Consider the following 19,932-nt stretch of genomic DNA (forward strand, 5'->3'; position numbering starts at 1 on the left):
ATTAAACTACCATGTAGTATTGGAGAGTTGAGCTGTCTGTGGAGGGTGCTTATTTGGCAATAGTGATGGGCCGTATGTTCGAGCTGAATGTTAGGCCAACTCGAACATCGCCGTTCATGTGTTCTGCGAACACACAAACGGCAAGGAAGCCCTGACAGTGCATTGTGATTAGCCAAAGCAATGCACCTGACCACAGATCAGGTGCAATGCTTTGGCCAATCACAGTACATGATGACATCACAAGGGGCGGGGATTGTAGAAATCATGCACACAGAGATGAATGCGAACCTCCATTTTGGCAAAGGCCTCCATCTTCTATCATTTTCTACTCCCAAATCAGTTTTCCTCATCCCCCCTCCCTCTCTGTTGAGTGACATGTGGTCTGTTTGATGCAGAGTTCAAAAGGCAAAAGGCCTCAGTGGGAGAGCTCCATGGCTATAAAACCCCAGCCAAGCTGGTGCCTATATGCCTGTTAGCTTCGCAATCTGGGATATCGTAAAACCATAAACCAAGTCCTTCACTGAGTTCAAAGACATTCCAGATAAGCCATAAAACGGACTCACATTTAAACATCTATTTTCCCCTATGATTACATATCTTGGATTATGAAAGACTTACACAAACATGGAGCACATATTTGGACGGCTCACTTTAATACAAATTGTTTGGTATATTACATCCCCTAGCTGAGATCAACAGGAGAGCAGAAAATAATATCTCCTTAACCATCCTAGCAGGTATCTCATATTTCATATGTAGACGTTCAGCAGAAGATTCTGCATAATCTACTCATGGATAGAATGTTATATGTATCCAGGGTAAGTTATGAACCATAATATAAGCTAAGAGGGATTTTTGGTCATAGCTTGGGTCTCCGCCTGCCACACCCACCCAAATGAGGCGATTGGTTCTCTGCTTCAGGGACACACCTTGCTGAGATCCTAGATAAAGGCTGTGATGCTTGAAGGTAGGCTAAGCTGAGTTGAGCTAAGTTAAAGATTCTCCCTTGTAACATCGGAACCAACTCTGGGAGACGGCCCTTTTGCTCTGAAACCTGATTTGCTTAACCCAGGCTGACGGCAAGTACTTTATCTATCCAAATTCCTTTCTGTTATCTCTTTGTTGTGCTATTGTTCTCTGTATATTTATATATATTGGCTATATCTTTTTCTGTAAATATTTTTGTTGCACCCTTTTGACCTTTTAGTAATAAATCTTACTTTCTAAAAGTGTTGAACTGTTTCTAAAGCTCTTTAATGCAAACTAAAGAACCCCTGCCTCTGAAAAGCGCTACTGTGTGTGTGTTTAAACCTCTATATATCCCTGCCTGCGGTGACAGTGGTATACAGACGATTATTCAAACCTCATAGTGTTATTGCTAATATTGCCGAGTTTCCTCTTTCTCTGTACAAAAAGGTGGTGGTGGCAGTGTGAAGGGTTAATTGTGTAATTAACTTGACCCTGTAACAATCGCTCTCAGGCTGCAGGTACACAGGTTGTGGTCCATTAGCTGGAAAATCTGTGTGCAGGGTGCAGCTAGGCATGGCATTGTTACGCACGTGACAGCGCGGTTTTAGATTGGCTAGTCCTTCGGTCATGAGTTTGGTGAGAAGGGCTGGGGTCTGACGCCGTGATCGTCACAGGGGTGACCCCCACCCCCTTGTGACATCATCACACTATTTAAGAACTGTCATCCCTGCGCAGCTGTCTTTTTTCAGGTTGTTGGTGGCAGCGGGTATCGTGATTGACGTTGGATCTACTTCGGGGGATATTTTCAAAATTTTTGTTTTGAATAAAGGATTTGTCAAAGACGGTCTCCTGTCATTTTTCCACTACACTTTTTTTTGTGAATGAGTAGTGGTACCCCAGACTCATTCACATGGGGAAGGACCAGGATCTGGGGGCCACCTTATTAAAGATTCCAGATTCCGATAAGCCCCCCGCCCTCAGAATCCCACATGGGGACAAGCTGCTTGGGGGGGAGCCCCCCTGCCCCGGAAGCACCCCCCCATGTTGAGGGCATGTAGCTTGGTATGGTTCAGGAGGGGGGGCGCTCACTAATCCCCCCTTTCCTGACCTACCAGGCTGCATGCTCGGATAAGGGTCTGGTATGGATTTTGGGGGGACCCCCACACCATTTAAAAAAACAATGTTGGCGTGGGGGTTCCCCTCAAAATCCATACCAGTCCCAAAGGGCTGGTTAAATGCCAGCAATTCGTATTTTAAATGCTGGCAATTCCGGCAATTCTTTTTATACTCAGCAGAAACAACTGAAACAATAAAGAATGTTTTTAATAGATGTGCAATATTTTACCTCATACTCAGATGTGATAAGATACTGCTTATTGAATTGTCCCCTCTGTTTGAAGTTCGCAGTCAAACTTTCGTTATGTTCTAATGTTCGACCACGAACTGAACAGGGTTGAGTTTGTCCCATCACTATTCAGCAGGTGATTATATTGGTTGGATGAGCTAAAGTATATCGGAGGTGGATGATGGATAAGTATCTGCCTGTATTTCTCAGCATAGAGGACACCATTGATCCTGACCGAATCTATATCTCTATTTGCAGAAATACAGTCCCAAACTTTCAAGGAACCCCCATCATGCTTCATCTTTGCCTCCAGACACTCATTACTGTATCACTCTATAGCCTTTGGCAAACAAACTGCCTCCTGCTACAGCCAAATATTCTAAATATCACATTTTGACTTCTCAGTCCATAGCACCTGCTGCCTTTTTTCTGCTCTCCAGTTCATACATTTTCATGCATAGTTGAGTCGTTTAGCCTTGTTTCCACATTTGAGGTCTGACTTTTTGGCCACAATTCTTCCATAAAACCACTACTGGCCAGACTTCTCTGGACAGTAAATGTGTGTACCTGGGTCCTTTTAGTTTCCACCAGTTCTGTGCTGCTCGCACTGCTGGACGTCTTCCAATGTCAAAGGGAAGTAAGCATGATGTCTCTTTCCTCTGTTGCATTACATTTCCTTAGCCAACCACTGCGTCTATGATCCTCAACGTTGCCTGATCAATGATGTTCTCTTTGCTGAAAAATACCTGCAGATACTTATCCATCATGCCATCAGGGAGGAATGTGATTGGTCCCAAATTTATTCTGCAGTAGGACAATGTCATTAATAATAATCTTCAGTTTAAAGAAGAACAAGGAGTCCAGGAACTGATGCTTTGGCCGTCACAGAGCCCTGGTCTCAACTTCATTGAGTTTGTCTGGGATTACATGAAGAGACAGGAGGATTTGAGGCAGCCAACATCCACAAAGGATCTCCTGAGTTCCTTCAAAAACTGCAAGCAAGTGTACCCAGAAGAACTGATGCTGGTTTGAAGCCAAAGGATAGTCACACTAAATATTTATTTGACTTAGATTTGTCTTCTGTTCACTCACTTTGCATTTTGTAAATTGATATAAATAAACCATTAAATATATATGTTTTTGAAAGAATTCTAACTTTATAGCATTTCTTCACACCTGCCTAAAACTATTGCACAGTGCTGTATATGGTTATAGCATTGGTCTGATGCTGTAATTATCCCCTGTCACCTCAAAGACCAAGAAAGGAGTGATCACATGACTGCTGCTGCTCTTGATCTTCATTGAGCAGAGAATGGTGACTATCAGACACTGGCTCTCTGCTCTGCCCCTCCAGTGCTCACTGGAGTTCCGGGCTTTGGAGAGGGCAGGAGTAGCTGGTTCAGGCTGTCAGCAGTATGTTGAGAGGCTGAGCCAACTGCTGTTCAGGCATCTGAATGGATCCCAACCTTAAAGTAGGGACCTTTCTAGAGCCTGGACCAGCTCTGTGACATCAGCTGACAGCAGACTTTTACAGGCTTTAGCCTGCTGTTGGCTGACATCACATAGGTATCATAAAATATAGTAAATTAACATGTAATCTTTTGAAAAGATATTGTTGAAATGACTGGTCTGATGATTAGGTCTCTTTGAGGAAACTCATTCATTTTGAACGGGTTGGCAGTGCACCTTAACACAATCATGCTGCATCTGTGTTGGGGTGCCCTACAGTGCATACGCATTGTTACTTATTGTTGTGGGGTGGTATCAAAATGAAAAGCAGCACAACACTCACAATTACTGTTATCAAAATGAAAACATCCGAATAGGCCCTATGAGTACTGCTCCTATAAAGGAGCAAATATGAGAAAAAAATTACGAAAGTCAAATATTCAGATATATATTATCGATACCTATAGTGCTTATGTGTTCTGCCACATGATTTCAGTTTCTGGATGTACTTTTGAAGTAACTGACAGCAAACTGCAAAAAATGTACAATTATGGAGTGAATTGACCTGTTCTAACATAGAAGGAAATGTAAGTGAAGAGAACTCTCCTTTCTAAAGTTTCATTTGAAAAAATAGAGCTTTTAAAGCCCTGGCTAAAGCACTATACCTTTAATCTATCCAAAAAAAAACAACAACCAAGCTTTGAACATGATCCATTCATTTGACATTATGGGATACTGAAAATATCAGATGATTAGTGCAACAAATATTATGAAGAATAAGTCAGACAGCCGAGATGTATTTGGTAAGGACATAAAGTGGGCACAAGACAAAAATGAAAGTGGGTCTCTTATAGTGGCTAGAATATGAATCACAATATTCTTTTAAGTAACCTTTCTCACTATAAAGCATTATTACTCAGGATGATACAGCAGGATGATTCAGAGTGATTTTAATTGGACAACGCAGTTGTGTCAGCACGTGACCAATCAGAATCACTCTGATTTGTTCGGAAGAAGACAGCGGCTTTTAAAACCCTAGACCACTGGCTCCATGGGCAGTGAAAGCTAATTATCCATGGAGGTAAGTGCAGTGGGGACCTGGGGCCGGGGAGGAGGGAGATCGTACGGTCTTAAGTTCACTTTTTCGCAAAAAATTAAAAGGTGAACTAAGTTTACATTAACTATTTATGAATGATAAAACAGCACTGCATAAATCATCCTTGGGCAGCCAGTGCTCCCGTTATTGTCTGTGAAATGAGCCACCCATAGGGTTTGCTTTACAGGCACAGTGAACAGAGCAGATCTGAGCTTCTCTGTACCATGTGGTCACTGTGATGATCAGTCACAGGAATCATAAATGTAAACAGTGTAGTGTTTACTTTGGTGGGCCAAACCCCTTCTTCTTACAATGGAGGAAAGGAAAAAATGAACTAATAAATGACACCAAGGGGTTTATTTACTAAAGCTGGAGAGTCCAAAATCAGACTCCCTTCTGCATAGAAACCAATCAGCTTTCAGGTTTCATTGCCAAAGCTTCATTGAACAAGCTGAGGTTAGAAGCTGATTGGTTTCTATGCAGAAGGGAGTCTGATTTTGGACTCTCCAGCTTTAGTAAATAAACCCCCAAGTTTCATGTTTAAACTCCCTCAATACCAGCATGTTGCTTCAGTCCCAAACAAATTGTGGGAAGAAAATGAGATCATATTTGATATGTTTTATAACAGGACAATAAAATGGAACTTTTTTTTTTTTCTTTGTTTTTTATTTACTCTACAAAGAAAAAAAACAACAGTTGTTATTATAGACCACCAAATGAAAGATCTATCAGTCTAAAAAAGAAAAAAATTATAAAAAAAATCAATTGCTTACAGTGTTGCAAGACTATATCAGTCAAACTATATCAGCACTTAAAACTTTAAAATGGCACGGTATGAAGGAGCATTACAGGCTACATGTAAAGTGGTTAAAAAAAGACTACAATTCCTCTTTATGCTGTTCTTGTATCAGCAAATTTAGCCATAGACAGTACTAGGGGGGTCGGAAATGTTATCTGCCTGACCAAGAAGGAAATGAGCTAGAGCAACAAAATTTGCCTGCTATTCTACATATTCTCCCCTAAGTTCAACACGTAGCACATTATCTCTCCAATTTTTTTAACCCTTCCAAAAAAATGTTTTGCCAGTTCTGCAAAAAAACTGCTCCATTGTTGCTATGACATCTGAATCTGTTCATAATGTCTGTCTTATCAGTGTTTTTGTAAGGTTAGGAAATAGGTAATAGACAAGTAGAGCAAGAACTGGTGAATAGGGTGGATTGTTTATGTAAAAAAACCCTAAATCCTTCAAAACAGCCAGTGTCTTGCCCTGTGTGAGAGTACATTGTGCTGCTGGGTGCATTGTGTTGCAAAACCAACACACCCTTCTTCTCCGCCATGGTTCATTCAATTACCTGCAACAATTGAGAAAATAGAGCTCTAATCCTTCAAATTGTCATAACAAAATTGGTGTTACATGTTGGGAAATGACCTCCCTTTTGTGGGTACCCAGTGGGGGTACCGGGATCCTTGGGAGTACAGAAGCTCAGAAACATGTAGAGAGAAGTTTCAAGTGGTCATCAGATTGAGGTTGTTAATGTCTAAGCTGGATGAGTGGTATACAGGCTGTGTACTGTGTACCATTAGGAGAGTGTGATTAACTGTACTGTGCATTGTACACAAGGAATTGTGCAAAAGGAGAACATGATCGCTTTTAACCTGGAGTGCCCCCTTAATGCTGACTTCACATGAATACGGCCTGCGGCTGTGAATACAGGCATTAGCGAGCGCGTTGTCCAATGTCCCCACTGAGTGAGTTAAGCTCTGTCCACAACTGTAAATCTATATTGCAAAAATGTCACAAATCACAATTACCTCTTACTCTAAGAAACAGTAGGCTTATGACCAGAAAAAGTTAACCTGGCTGGCAGATGAAAATTCTTGACATCGTTTACATTTTTAACCAATAGACTTTCAAAGTCTCACTCATGTGACAGGTTTGGTAAGTGAATATTTAAAATACATGTAAACTATAGCAATGATTTTCTCATATCTTCTGCCGTTTGATATAAATATAAAGTTTAAAGAATGTTGGTATAATTGTCGTATAAGCACAAAAATAACCTCAAAACGAGTTGATCCTGCCTGAAATCCAGTGATCTCATTATTTCCTGTGCTCTCCGTCTTTACTAAACTAAAATCTTAAGCAGTTCAGTCATGCTCAATTCTCTAGATCAGGAGGGTCAAACTCAATTTGGGCCAGTTGTATCTGTAAAACTGGATGTGCAGAGCACCCCAACCCCTTACATCAGATGTCAAGAGCCCCCCCCCACCATCAGACATCAAGAGTCCCTCCACCCCCCCCCTTACATCACAGTGCACCCCTTTACCTTGTGCTGCTGCTGGGAAGAAGCTGGGGGCAGATCTGGGAAGCAGAAGTGGCAGGGTCTGGAGGAAGACAAGAGGACAGATGGAGTCTTCTGAATGTTCAGACCAGGGGAGGTGGAGATGAGGTGGTGCTGCAGCTGCACAGAATCTGTAAGAGGAGTTCTGTCCTTCTGTCTACTTCAGACTGTCAAGATGGGGGATGCAGAGACAAGGTTTTTTGTGGCTGCACAGAAAAGCGCAGGATCTGGTAGAAGTGTTCTGTTTTCCTCTCTGCTACCGATTGTTGAGGCAAGCTGGGGGCAGAGGCAAGGGGGGTGCTGCTGCTGCAAGGGAGGCATGAGGGCCACCTGAAATGACCTGGTGGGCCAGATTTGGCCCACAGGCCTTGTGTTTGACACATGTGCTCTAGAATGATAATGCTGATCCTTTGATACAGTAATTGAATTAGCATTGTCATCCCAGGACAGCAAATATGTTGATAGCAGGTTTATTAAGTGCAAATAGTAAAAATGCCTGTAAAGAAAGAAAACTAATGCAGCATGTAAGAATTTGTAAGCTCAATTGTATTACATTTCCTTTTTGGGGTTTAGATATACTTTAATGATTATGGGAAACCTATGCGGTCTGTGCATTTAGCTCTAAAATCAAATGTCCATATGAAGAAGAAAAAAATTGCATAATGACCACATGCGTTGACAATATCAGTACATCTATCATATTGGCTGTCATTCATCCTTAAATATATTCACCCTTCACGCCAATATTTAGGAGGAATGATGACAGGTACCCAATTCTAATCTTCAGAGATAAATAGCCTACATATAAGCATCTTCAGATATGCATCATTATTTCAACGTTTCTGTTGATATAATGCACAAGAACAGAGAGGAATAGAGATGCTAAAAATGTTTCTCAGCTGCTTAATTTAGGAAGTAGCTACAGTGGCAAGGAAAAGTATGTGAACCCCTTAGAAACAGTATGTGAACCTCCCCTGGTTTTCTGCAGTAATTTGCCATAAAATGTGATATGACATTCATCTAAGTCACAACAATAGTTAAAGAGAATGCCTGTGCTTAAGCTGATAACACAAAGTCAATTCTAATTTCTCATGCCTTTATTGAACACACCCATTAAAAATTCACAGTGCTGGAGGAAAAAGTAAGTGAACCTTGGAGTTAATAGCTGTTCGAACCTCCTTCAGCAGCAATGACTTCAAGCAAGAGCTTTCTGAATCTCTGGATCAGACCTGCCCAACCTTTTCACCATTGTGCTTTGTGGACAATTCAAGCAGCCTCAGCTCAAACACATTTGCAGGATGTCTGGTGTGAATGGCTCTCTTGAGGTCATTCCACAGCATTTCTATGGGGTTAAGGTCTGTACTCTATCTGGGCCACAGAAGGTAAGTTTTCTTTTTTCTGAAGCCAGTCTGGGGTGGATTTACTTCAAGGCTTATGTCATTGTCCTGCTGCATTGCCAAACTTCTACTAAACTTCAGCTTGTGGAAAGCCACCCTGACATTATCCTGTAGCATATTTTGGTAAAGTTAGGAATTCATTTTTCCCCGTGATGATGGTAAGTGATCCAGGCCCTGAGGCAGAGAAGCAATCCCATATCATGATGTTCCCTCCACCATACTTTACTGTTGGGATGATGTTTTGATGTTGGTAAGCTGTGCGCTATTTGTGCCATACATAGTGCGGAGCATTCTTCCCAAACAACTCAATTTTTATTTCATCAGTCCAAAAAACATTTTCACAGTAGCATTGTGGTTTACTAAGTTGTAAATAATATATATTATAATTACTTGCAAGCCACTGCGGTATAAGATAGTAATTAAATATATAGGTCAGCAGGCATCTATTCACATCCTCATATAAATGTGTTTTGTAGTAATGTACAGTAAATTGATTGCTTATTGCCACGCCCTAAATGTGAGATATGAATACTTCCAGAAGTGATGAACAATCCAAGTCAACTTATTACAACTTCAAAATAATTAAATAATAAAATGTGAAAAAAACCAAAAAACGTGAAAAAAAATATCATAATATAGGTAAATTAAATAATAAAAATGAATAGTGTCCAAAAAAAGTCTATATAAATTTTATTAAAGTTGATTAGTCAAACAAGATTGCAGGTGGATTCTTGCTGGAATATACATGCTTATATGCGCTCACCTTCCATTAAGCCCACTGCTGGGCTAACACAGCTTTATGATGTTTATCCTTGATGGATATCTTTAGAGACTCCCTTGGATACTCCTGATGATTGATAATGGATGATTGTGGGTCTGTGGGTTAGCTTTTTCTCATGGCAATAAAGAGTGCTCCATCTCTTTGTATTATTCCTCGTTAGTATAGTGGGAAAGACAAAAGGTACATAGTGCCTTATCATTTTTTAAAAGAACAATTTTATTCCCAACTTCTTCTTATGCACTCACACGTATTCAGTATAAAAAGTGCTGAGTTAAAATCAGTGAAACAGCTACATGCGTTTGTGACAGGTCTCCTGCATGGCTGTTCACACTCGCTCACATAGACTGTACTCGCCGTGAAGTCGGGTTGCTGTGGTGACATCAAAGCCCCTCCCCAACACGTTGCGCCACAGGGGCACGTGGCTTTGTCCAGGGGATGTGAACCCACACATCCCCCAGACGAAGCCACGTGTCCCTGTAGCGCAACACATTGGGGAGGGACTTTGATGTCACCACAGCAACCCGACTTCACGGCGAGTACAGTCTATGTGAGCGAGTGTGAGCAGCCACGCAGGAGACCTGTCACAAACATATGTAGCGGTTTCACTGATTTTAACTTTTTATACTGAATACGTGTGAGTGCATAAGAAGAAGTTGGGAATAAAATTGTTCTTTTAAAAAACGATAAGGCACTATGTACCTTTCACTTTCCCACTATACTAACAAGGAATAATACAAGGAGATGGAGCACTCTTTATTGCCATGAGAAAAAGCTAACCCAGAGACCCACAATCATCCATTATCAATCATCAGGAGTATCCAAGGGAGTCTCTAAAGATATCCATCAAGGACAAACATCATAAAGCTGTGTTAGCCCAGCAGTGGGCTTAATGGAAAGTGAGCGCATATAAGTATCTATATTCCAGCAAGAATCCACCTGCAATCTTGTTTGACTAATCAACTTTAATCAAATTTATATAAACTTTTTTTGGACACTATTAATTCTTATTTTTTAAATTACCTATATTATGATTTTATTTCAAGTTTTTTTGTTTTTTGTTCACATTTTGTTATTGGTTTACTAAGGTGTGCTTTTGTCAAACTTCAGCAATATTTTTGGAAAGCAGTGGCTTCCTCTGCAGTGTTCTGCCATGGATACCTTGCCTGTTCAAAGACTTACATATGGTAGACTTGTGAACAGGGGTGTTTGCTAGTTTCAGTGAAGTCTTCAAGCCTTTAGCAGTTATTTGTGGGTTCTTCTTTACTTCCTTCAGGATTCTGTGTTGTGCCTTGGGAGTCATCTTGGCTGGGCACCCACTTCTAAGAAGCTACAGTACTAAACTGTCTCCTTATTTAGACAATAGGGGAGAGTTACTAAACTGCAAAGTACAAAATCTGGTGCAGCTGTGCAGAGAAACCAATCAGCTTCCAGGTTTTATTGCCAAAGCTCAAATGAACAAGTGGAAGTTTGAAGCGGATTAGCTAACATGCAGAGCTGCACCAGATTTTGAGCACACCAGTTTTAGCAAATCTCCCCCAATTTCTAAAACTATTGACTGATGGATGCCTAAATGCTTTGATATTTCTTTGTATTCTTTTTAAGCATTATGCATCAACTACTCTTGATTGTATGTCTTCAGAGAGCTCCCTTTTGCAAGGCATGGTTCACATCAGCTGACGCTTCTTATGAACAGCAATCATAAAATTAATGAATGTCTTTTATCAACCAAAGTAGATCTAAATCACACCATCAAGCGTATTTCATTAACTGGACTCCAGGGGTGCAAACTACTGATTACGGTTAGCTTTCATTGAAGTAATTATTCTATAGGTTCACTTACTTTTTTCTCTGGTCTGTGAATGTTTCTTGGGTTTGATAAATGAACACATAAGAAATTAGAATTGTTTCTGTGTTATCAGCTTAAGGGCATTGTGTTTGTCTATTGTTGTGACTTGGATGAAGATATGACCATCTGTACCACTGTATATAATATACCAGGATGATGACACAAATGAATAAAATAAGTCATGTTTGATCTAAAGAATCTGTGTAGTGCAGCTGGGGAGGTTGACACTTCTGCTCTCCCGTATTCAATCTGGTTTGCATCCTGACTCAGCTTGACGATGTACCTCTCATTGCTGATCCTGGTTTATGTTACTGACTTTGAATATCTGCAAATTAACATTCTGTACAGGTCTGATCAGAAAATTTCTAGCAGGAACAAGATGCAACTCTGTTTAGTTCAAGGCCAGTTCAGTAAACATCACCAAAGTCCAAGTGCTGAATCTTAACCCCACTGAAATCAACGGGACCTGAATGTTAGAAAAAACAATAATGGCCATTGTATAGGCCAATAGATAAAAAATAGTTAAGGAGCTGTTAAACAAATTACATGGGGGGGGGGGGGCACTGCTCTACCAAAGCAAAACATTACCAATTAAACATTAAAAATGTACAATTCCATTAAACAACAAGCCTGGGAAATGCCCTTAACCTACCTGTAAAATGTTGCATCTGTATGATGTATACAACTGCAGCAGAAGTGACTTTTACGAAGCACACAAAATAAGAAAATGCAGTGTACGATTCCAATAAATGACAGCACCTGTCCCCTTTTCCTCTTTGTAAATAAAGCAACAAGGCATTCCTTTCATCTATACCAGACCCTTATTCTAGATGAGGGGACCCCCCCCCAAAAAATAAAAGTTTGGCTTTCTTGCTAAAAATACCACATCCGAAGATCCATATCCTTGATGAGAGACTGGTATGAATGTCAAGGGGGCACACCATGCAAAAAAAAAAAAAAACAAGAAAAAAGCATGACCCCCCCCCCCCCCTTTCCCAAACTCCATACCATATTACAATACCTCCTGCCTACAGACCCCTACACACATCGGGCCAGGGTTGTGGGGAAGAGGCTCTTGTTCTAATCAACATGGGGAGAAGGTGCTCTGCTAGGGGTGTCCTTCTTGGCAAGGTCCACCCAGCAGCATCCAGACAGTGCGACCTTCTGCTACAGAACACCCTGGGAGCTGCTGAAGGTGCACTTCTGAGCTGTCTGTGGGCTGGTTGTGCAGGAAGAGCCACGTAGCAGAAAAGGCCATTTACTGTTAGTAAATCGGATAAGGTTAGGGTGAGTGATGTTACTAACTAAAACATTATTAACTGAACTGAATGATTGGGAATTAAAACTTTAATTTGGGGGTCACAGTGTCACTCACTGGGATTTGTGGGACTGGTTGGTAAACACGGTGTTTTAAAAAGTAGCAGTCTACCAAGGTAAACGGTATACTTCTTAACCTTATCCAAGTTATTGACTAAAGCCTACCTCAGTGAGACTATCTGAAAATTATTTAATTTATTTGGGGCTCCTTCACTGAGATTTGGAAGACTGGGTAATTAAAAATGCCAATCTACTTGATTGAAATGCATGCTTTTTTGCTTGGGCCTAGTTCAGTTGAGCCTGACTGTGATCTGATTCTGATATTGGACGTCCAGCCACCTGTTGGGGGTGAGGGGGAGGATAGGAATGGTGTTATTGACTGATCTAATGAGGTAAGACCTCCACCCACTGGCTGCAAATATAATTCACAATCATGGTCTTAGCCAGCATGGGTTGTTGCATATTTATTATTCACCCATTTATTTTTTTGCAAGGTATTGCAACATACAACCTGAAATGTTTAAACTTTACTTGCAATCATAATATTCAGAAACCTCTGAATCTGCAACAAAATCATTGCAGAGTCCACTCCCAGACCATTGGATGCCAACCAAGATGTAATACCAAGGAAGAGTTATGACTTCCAGCAGCAATACCCCATTTCTGATGCCCTCCACAGGTCCATGGAAGCCAAGCATGACATAACACAGAGCTGTCCTCTAGAAGTTGACAACATAGATGTTAAAAGTGTTTTGTCTTTTTTCCCAAAGTGTTACTAAACCCACAACAGTAAAATCAGTCTGTATATACAGTAAAGCATGCTTGTTATACTCACTGTGGAACCTAAGGGGTAATACTCTGCATTGTGTAAAAAAGATGTTTGATCCTGTCTTCTCTGATCCTCCCCTTATTTTACTGTCACCAATCCATTTATTGATAGAACAGAGCCTTTGGGGCAAGCGGCACATGCTCAGTTTGGTGTGTATTGCCAGAGAGGTTTTTTTTGGAATTTGTGTCTGGATTTGTTTTTGGACCTTAATTATTTCTGGTACAAAGATAAGCTTTACAAACAAGCCAGAGGAGTGTCGATGGGTGCAAAATTTGCACCAAGCATCACCATTCTTTTTATGGCTTAAGGGAGGAGGAGAGAATATATAAACAGCGACTTAGGATTTAGTACAGTATTTTAGATTCATAGATATTATAGTTACTTGAAGGGGTAATGCACAGCATCTTACTAATTTTACATCAGGACTAATTATTAATACGAAAAATAGTTCTCAAATGGGAAATCAACACAGAAACCTTTCTTTTTCTAGATTTGGAGATTTTTAAGGGTCTAGGAGGAATTCAAACCCACACTTACTTTAAGGCAACGGACAGGAACAGTTATATTCCAAGAGACAGTTGCCATCACAAAACATGGCTAATGAATATCCTTAAAGGACAATTACTTAGGATTAAAAGGAATTTTATCCAACAAAAAGATTATGATCTTCAAGCTAAACGCATAGGAAAAATGTTTATAGATAAAGGCTACAAAGTTTTAACAATACATGGACAGATAGAAAAAATAGGTTAACATGACAGGCAGAGTCTAATTGCAGATAAGGATTCTCATAATAGTAATAATTTTACACTACCCATGATATTGGATTACAATAAACAAACACAAAGTAGTAGAACAAATTTTTATTAAACACTGGCAAATCCTCAGGAGAAATACACATTTCAAAACCGTGCTACCAGAACAACCTAAGTTTATATATCGGAAGACCCCCACACTTAGGAACAGGATTGTAAAAATTGTTATTGATCCACCAAAAAAGAACACAATAGCCTTCTTTGATATGAAAGGGTTCTATGCATTCGGCAGATGTTATGCCTGCAGTAGATCCATATGCAATAAGAAAAGGAGAAAGTTGTTCTCATCATTTGTTACAGGTAAAGAGTTTGAGATAAAGGATTGTATTATATGCCAAACGGAGGAATTGGTGTGTGCTATATCATGTCCATGTGGATTACAATATATTGGTAGGACAAAAAGGATTTTAGCAAAAAGAATAAAAGAACATGCTTAATATATTGCATGGGGCTTCCCCAAGCATAATTTATCATTCCAGTTTAACTAGCTGCCGACCGCAGATAGCCGAATGACGGCTACACTGCGGCCGGTCAGTTCTGAGTGGACGTCATATGACGTCCTCCCAGAACGCGCTCTCCTGCGCGCCCCAGGGGGGCTGATTACGTGATGTGGTAAAAGGACAATCACAGCGGCCTTTTACCACGTGATCAGCGGTGTCCAATGACACGCTGATCAGAGGGAAATGCAAGTGCCGGTTCTCGGCTGCACTTTCCTCACGCTGTCAGATCGTGAGGAAAGTACTGCCGAGAACCGGCAGTTGTCAGAGCGGGGATCGGCACCGATCATCAGGGCACTGATGATCAGTGCCCTGATGATCGGTGCCCAGCAGTGCCACCCGCAAGTTCCGCCCACCTGTGCCCAGCAGTGCGCCCACTAGCTCCGCCCACCTGTGCCCAGCAGATCACCCACCTGTGCCCAGCAGTGCACCCACCTGTGCCACTCTGCAGTGCCACCTACCTGTGCCCAGAAGTGCCACCTACCTGTGCCCAGCAGTGCCACCTACCTGTGCCCACCCACCTGTGCCCACCCACCAGTGCAGCCCAGCAGTGCTGCCAGTCAGTGTCGCCAGTCAGTGCCAAGGGGTTGTGCCAGTCAGTGCCACCAGTCAGTGCCCAGGGGTTGTGCCAGTCAGTGCTGCCAGTCAGTGCCCAGCAGTGATGCCAGTCAGTGCTGTCTATCAGTACCCATCATCAGTGTCACCTATCAGTGCCGCCTATCAGTGCTGCATATTAGTGCCGCCTATCCGTGACACCTCATTAGTGCTGCCTATCAGTGCCCTTTAGTGCTGCCTATCAGCGCCGCCTATCAGTGCCCATCGGTGCTGCCTCATCAACGCACATCAGTGAAGGAGAAAAAATACCTGTTTGAAAAATTTTATAATAGAAACAAAGAAACTTTTTTTTTTTTTTTTCAAATTTTTTTCACTTTTTTTATTTATAGCGCAAAAAGTAAAGCGCCCAGTGGTGATTAAATACCACCAAAAGAAAGCTCTATTTGTGAGAAAAAAAAGATCAAAATTTCATATGGGTACAATGTTGCATGACCGCGCAATTGTCAATCAAAGTGCGGCAGCGCTGAAAGCTAAAAATTGGCCTGGTAAATAAGGGGGTATAAGTGCCTGGTAGGCAAGTGGTTAAAGAACATCACAATAGTTATCCATCTCAAATGCAAATTTGGGGTATAGAAAAATGTAAGAGATTGGAGAGGGAGTAATAAGGTGAAAACCCTGAGTAAAGAAGAGTCTAAGTGGATTTTTATAGTTAAAACTTTGGTACCTAAAGGCATGAATGTGGACTTGCCATGTATACATCCAGTATGTCCTACCAAGGCAATGCTCCAGTACTGCTTTATGGCGACAGGGAGTTGCCATGCTATTAATCAACACAGTTACAAATACTGGTTTATGTCACTACTCCACGTACCCTCTGATGAAGCCACGTTGGCGTATCGCATAAGGGTGTGGAGAGAGTGACACTAAGAACAGCTGACAGAGCCCACCGGGTTGTACAAGACAGGAGGTAACCTGGGAAGGAGAGTGCAGGAGGGAGGACATAGACTACTTATACAGAGTCCCCACTGAGTACTGCATTCATATGGAACTGATTTTATTAGTGCGTTTATCTGTGGTGCACCAGGACAGTGCACTTTGCTTGTGAGTGTTTGCGTTTTATAAATTTTTACAATAAATTGGATATTATTGGTGCACACTATAATAGTATTCTTTTTTACATATACTTTGAGAATTGACCTGCACCAGAGGCACTGAGCATCCTGAGATGAAGATAATACCCGCAACCCAGGGTCAATAGGGTTAAAAGCCCTATCAGACCGAAACTTAGTAAGTCATATATATCAGGTGAGAGACTGATGGTGACAGTATCTCAAAATGGTGATATCATTCGTTATGGCTTTTTGCACATGGATGGGATGGATTCAAGCTGCATGGATGTTTAAATGAGGACTTTTCACGTAAGAGGACTTTATTTTTGTGGATGCAGAGGTATCCTGAAGTTTCACATGAAGAATCTAGCATTGATATATATGTAGCGCTGTCCCAGTTATTATATTGTTCATTGTGCATATGTGGTTTGATCATATGGGGACTTAGCGGTGGCATATTTCTACTGATTTCTACTTGTTCATTCAGAGTACATCATTTGTTGGATTTATTATAAGTGATTGTGCAAAGGTTTATTTATTTATTTACCAAAAAAAATGTTTTTTCACATCTGCAGAATCTTTCCTTTTGTAAAAGAATATGTCGTTGCCTTCTCTATGTTCAGAAACTGTTGCTTCAACCTTCAGATATGCTTTCAACATCTGCAGAATCATGTTCCACTCGTTCTGATGCACTATCTTCATATATGACATTTGTGGCACCAGATGTTTGTAATTTACAACCACTAAATTATACTTTATGAAAGCACACTCTATCCAGCCATCATCAGACACTACTAACTTTTCAAGGGAATAAAGTCTACTTTTGCACTGTGGCTAGTGCTTGCAGAATTAAACGAAAATGGCTTTCTTTTTTGTGTAGAAATACATTTATAGTTTTGCTTAACTTGTATGGCTTTTGGTACTAACAGACACAGTTCATGTATTACTGGTTGGAAAGTTGAAAAAGGTTCATATACATTCTTGTGTCAGGAAACATGAGGAATCTGCACAACATCAGGCACTGGAAAATATATTTCTGCCTGCAGAAAACAGAGTAGGTATTAAAACTCAGTGATTCTAACTAAACTGGTGAAATCATTTGTCAGAAATGCAGTAGTACTATTCTTGAGCATGTTACAATTGAAGGCCATTTACCTCAGAAAAGTCTCACAAGAAAAAAAAAGAATGACTGGAGATCGGTCAGAGGATAAACCCCTTTCTAACCCCCTTGAATGGTTTCAATATTAAGTATTATCTGTAGTTGTTGATCAGGAGATAACCAACCTGAAACAAAAATCTGCAAAAAAAAAAAAAATCTGCAAACAAAAATGAAACATTAATCTGTGATATGCCAAATGGTTTAGCCAGATCAAAGAAAGTGGCATTTCAGCAGAAGCTTTGCAAACTGTAGCACAGTTGACTGATGTCAATATCGTGCAATTAAAGGTTGTACTTGTTACTTTCAAGGAAAATTATCCAGGTCTAAAGAAACAATGGTCTCCTTAATACAGTAGTGATGTTTTGGTGAGAGTGAAGAACTCACTGATTTGAAATGTATAGCATGTCTTACTGTTTCTTATATAATTTTGTGTGACCATCACTTGCAATCTGGTATAGATGAATCAGAGTAACTTGCGAGCCACAGGTGTGATAATTACTAGAGGATCGCAAACATGAAACACATAACTACAACTGTGTTGGAAATATCTACAAATATATGTTGCGCTCCTAAATACTTCTCAATAAATAATAATTAAATTATTACCATTAAATTAATTCAAATTATGATACAAATAACTAATAAAAGTGTATAAACACCAAAAAATATTTAAATAGATAGTTTCAACTAATCAATCTCCTCCAAATAAATATCAAAATAATTCCACATGAAATACTCCTCTAAAAATTTTTTTTACCAAGTGCTCATAAATCATCTATTAGTGACATGATGTACTTACTAATACCCTCAATTTCATTTATATTCATAATACCCTCATTTAATATAATAAAAATAGTAAACCAACTAATAACCCTCAACTAAAACACATTTAGATGATCCCCCATAAATAAAAATAACCAAATGCTCATAAATAATTAATAGTGATTAGTATGAATCCAAATATCATCAAAATAATAGTCCCATTGAATAAACAATTGTTTATATATAGTGACTTGGTGCTTGTTGTTCTTCATCGATCTATGTGAATGGAGGAATCTTTTTGTTTTCTTTTTTCATTCAGCCCATAATCTAAATGGAAAAAAAGAACATTACATGTATGCCCAACATTAGAAGTGGGTGGATGCAGAGCGGTATATTCTTTTTTTTTTTTTTTTTCAATAAAGAGTTTTTATTGAATTTTTCATAAGTTACAATAGAAATGAATGAAGAAAACACAAAACACCTAGGTAGCCAAAAGGGTCATAGAGCGAGAATGTAACAAAGTTGAATAATAAATGTACAACAAAAATATGATGTAGTAAAATTAAACATGTTATAGTTCAAATCTATAATGCTTTACATCTATAGAATGAGTCTTGAGAGGACTGCAGAGTATTGGGAAACATTTATCTGTCCTATAAAGTTCCAGCTCTACTCAATGTAAAAAACTCTGTAAAGGGTATAATTATAATGACAGGGGCAGGTGAGATTAGAAATAAGTGAAAAGGTATTGAGAAATCATGTAGCTTTTTATAATCAGCCGAAAACCTAAAGATGAACCAGTCCTTCCAAGTTTTATGGTATCTGGTCAGACGGTCATCAAACATAGTCATTCTTTCCTCCATGTGATGAATATTATTTACCTCTCATAGCCAATCTCTTATTGAAGGAGTTCGGGTTGTCTTCCAAAATTTGGGAATTAGAGATTTGGCAACGTTAAGCAGATGTTTAGTCAAGGAGTTCTTGTAATCTCTTTACAAGACTGTGGAATTGTTGGAGTAGGCAACAAGAAGCATTTAGTTTCATTTTAGTTTCAGTAATTTTTATTATAAGATCACAGACCTGTTCCCAAAAGGTAGATATTAGGGGACATTGCCACCAAATGTGTAAAAGAGTGCCTTTTTCATTGTGACATTTCCAACAAAAACATCTGGAGTTTGAGGACACCTTTTTTGTAACTTGTCAGGAGTGGTATACCAATGTGTAAGCAATTTGCATAACGTTTCTTGCAATTTTGTACTAAGAGAACATTTGCTGTATGTGCTAGTAGACAGGCATTTTGCCACCAGTCCTCTGAAAAGTTTTCCTTCAGGGCTTTTTCCAGTAAGTTTCTAAAATTATCTTGTTTCTCATTGGCTTTGGCTTGAAGCCATGAGTACGCCAAGGAGGTAGTTTTCTTAGTCTTAGATCCTTTGAGGCAAATTGTCTCTAATTGGGTCAGAGCCTTAGAGAAAGCAACTTTTTTATAATATTGCAAAGAAAGTCATGTATCTGAAAATAGGTCCAGAAAGGCATTACTTTTCCTCCACATATATCTTTTAGAGACTCCCGAGACACCATTCCACCAGCTGTAATGCAATGTGTGGCTAATAGTGTATGCCCCTTAGTCATTCTAGGTATTGTATAATTATGTAAGCCTGGTGAGA

Source organism: Staurois parvus, unplaced genomic scaffold (genome assembly GCF_062004578.1).
Source record: "Staurois parvus isolate SC_StPar_1 unplaced genomic scaffold, SC_StPar_1.0 ptg000165l, whole genome shotgun sequence".
Classification (NCBI taxonomy): Eukaryota; Metazoa; Chordata; class Amphibia; order Anura; family Ranidae; genus Staurois; species Staurois parvus.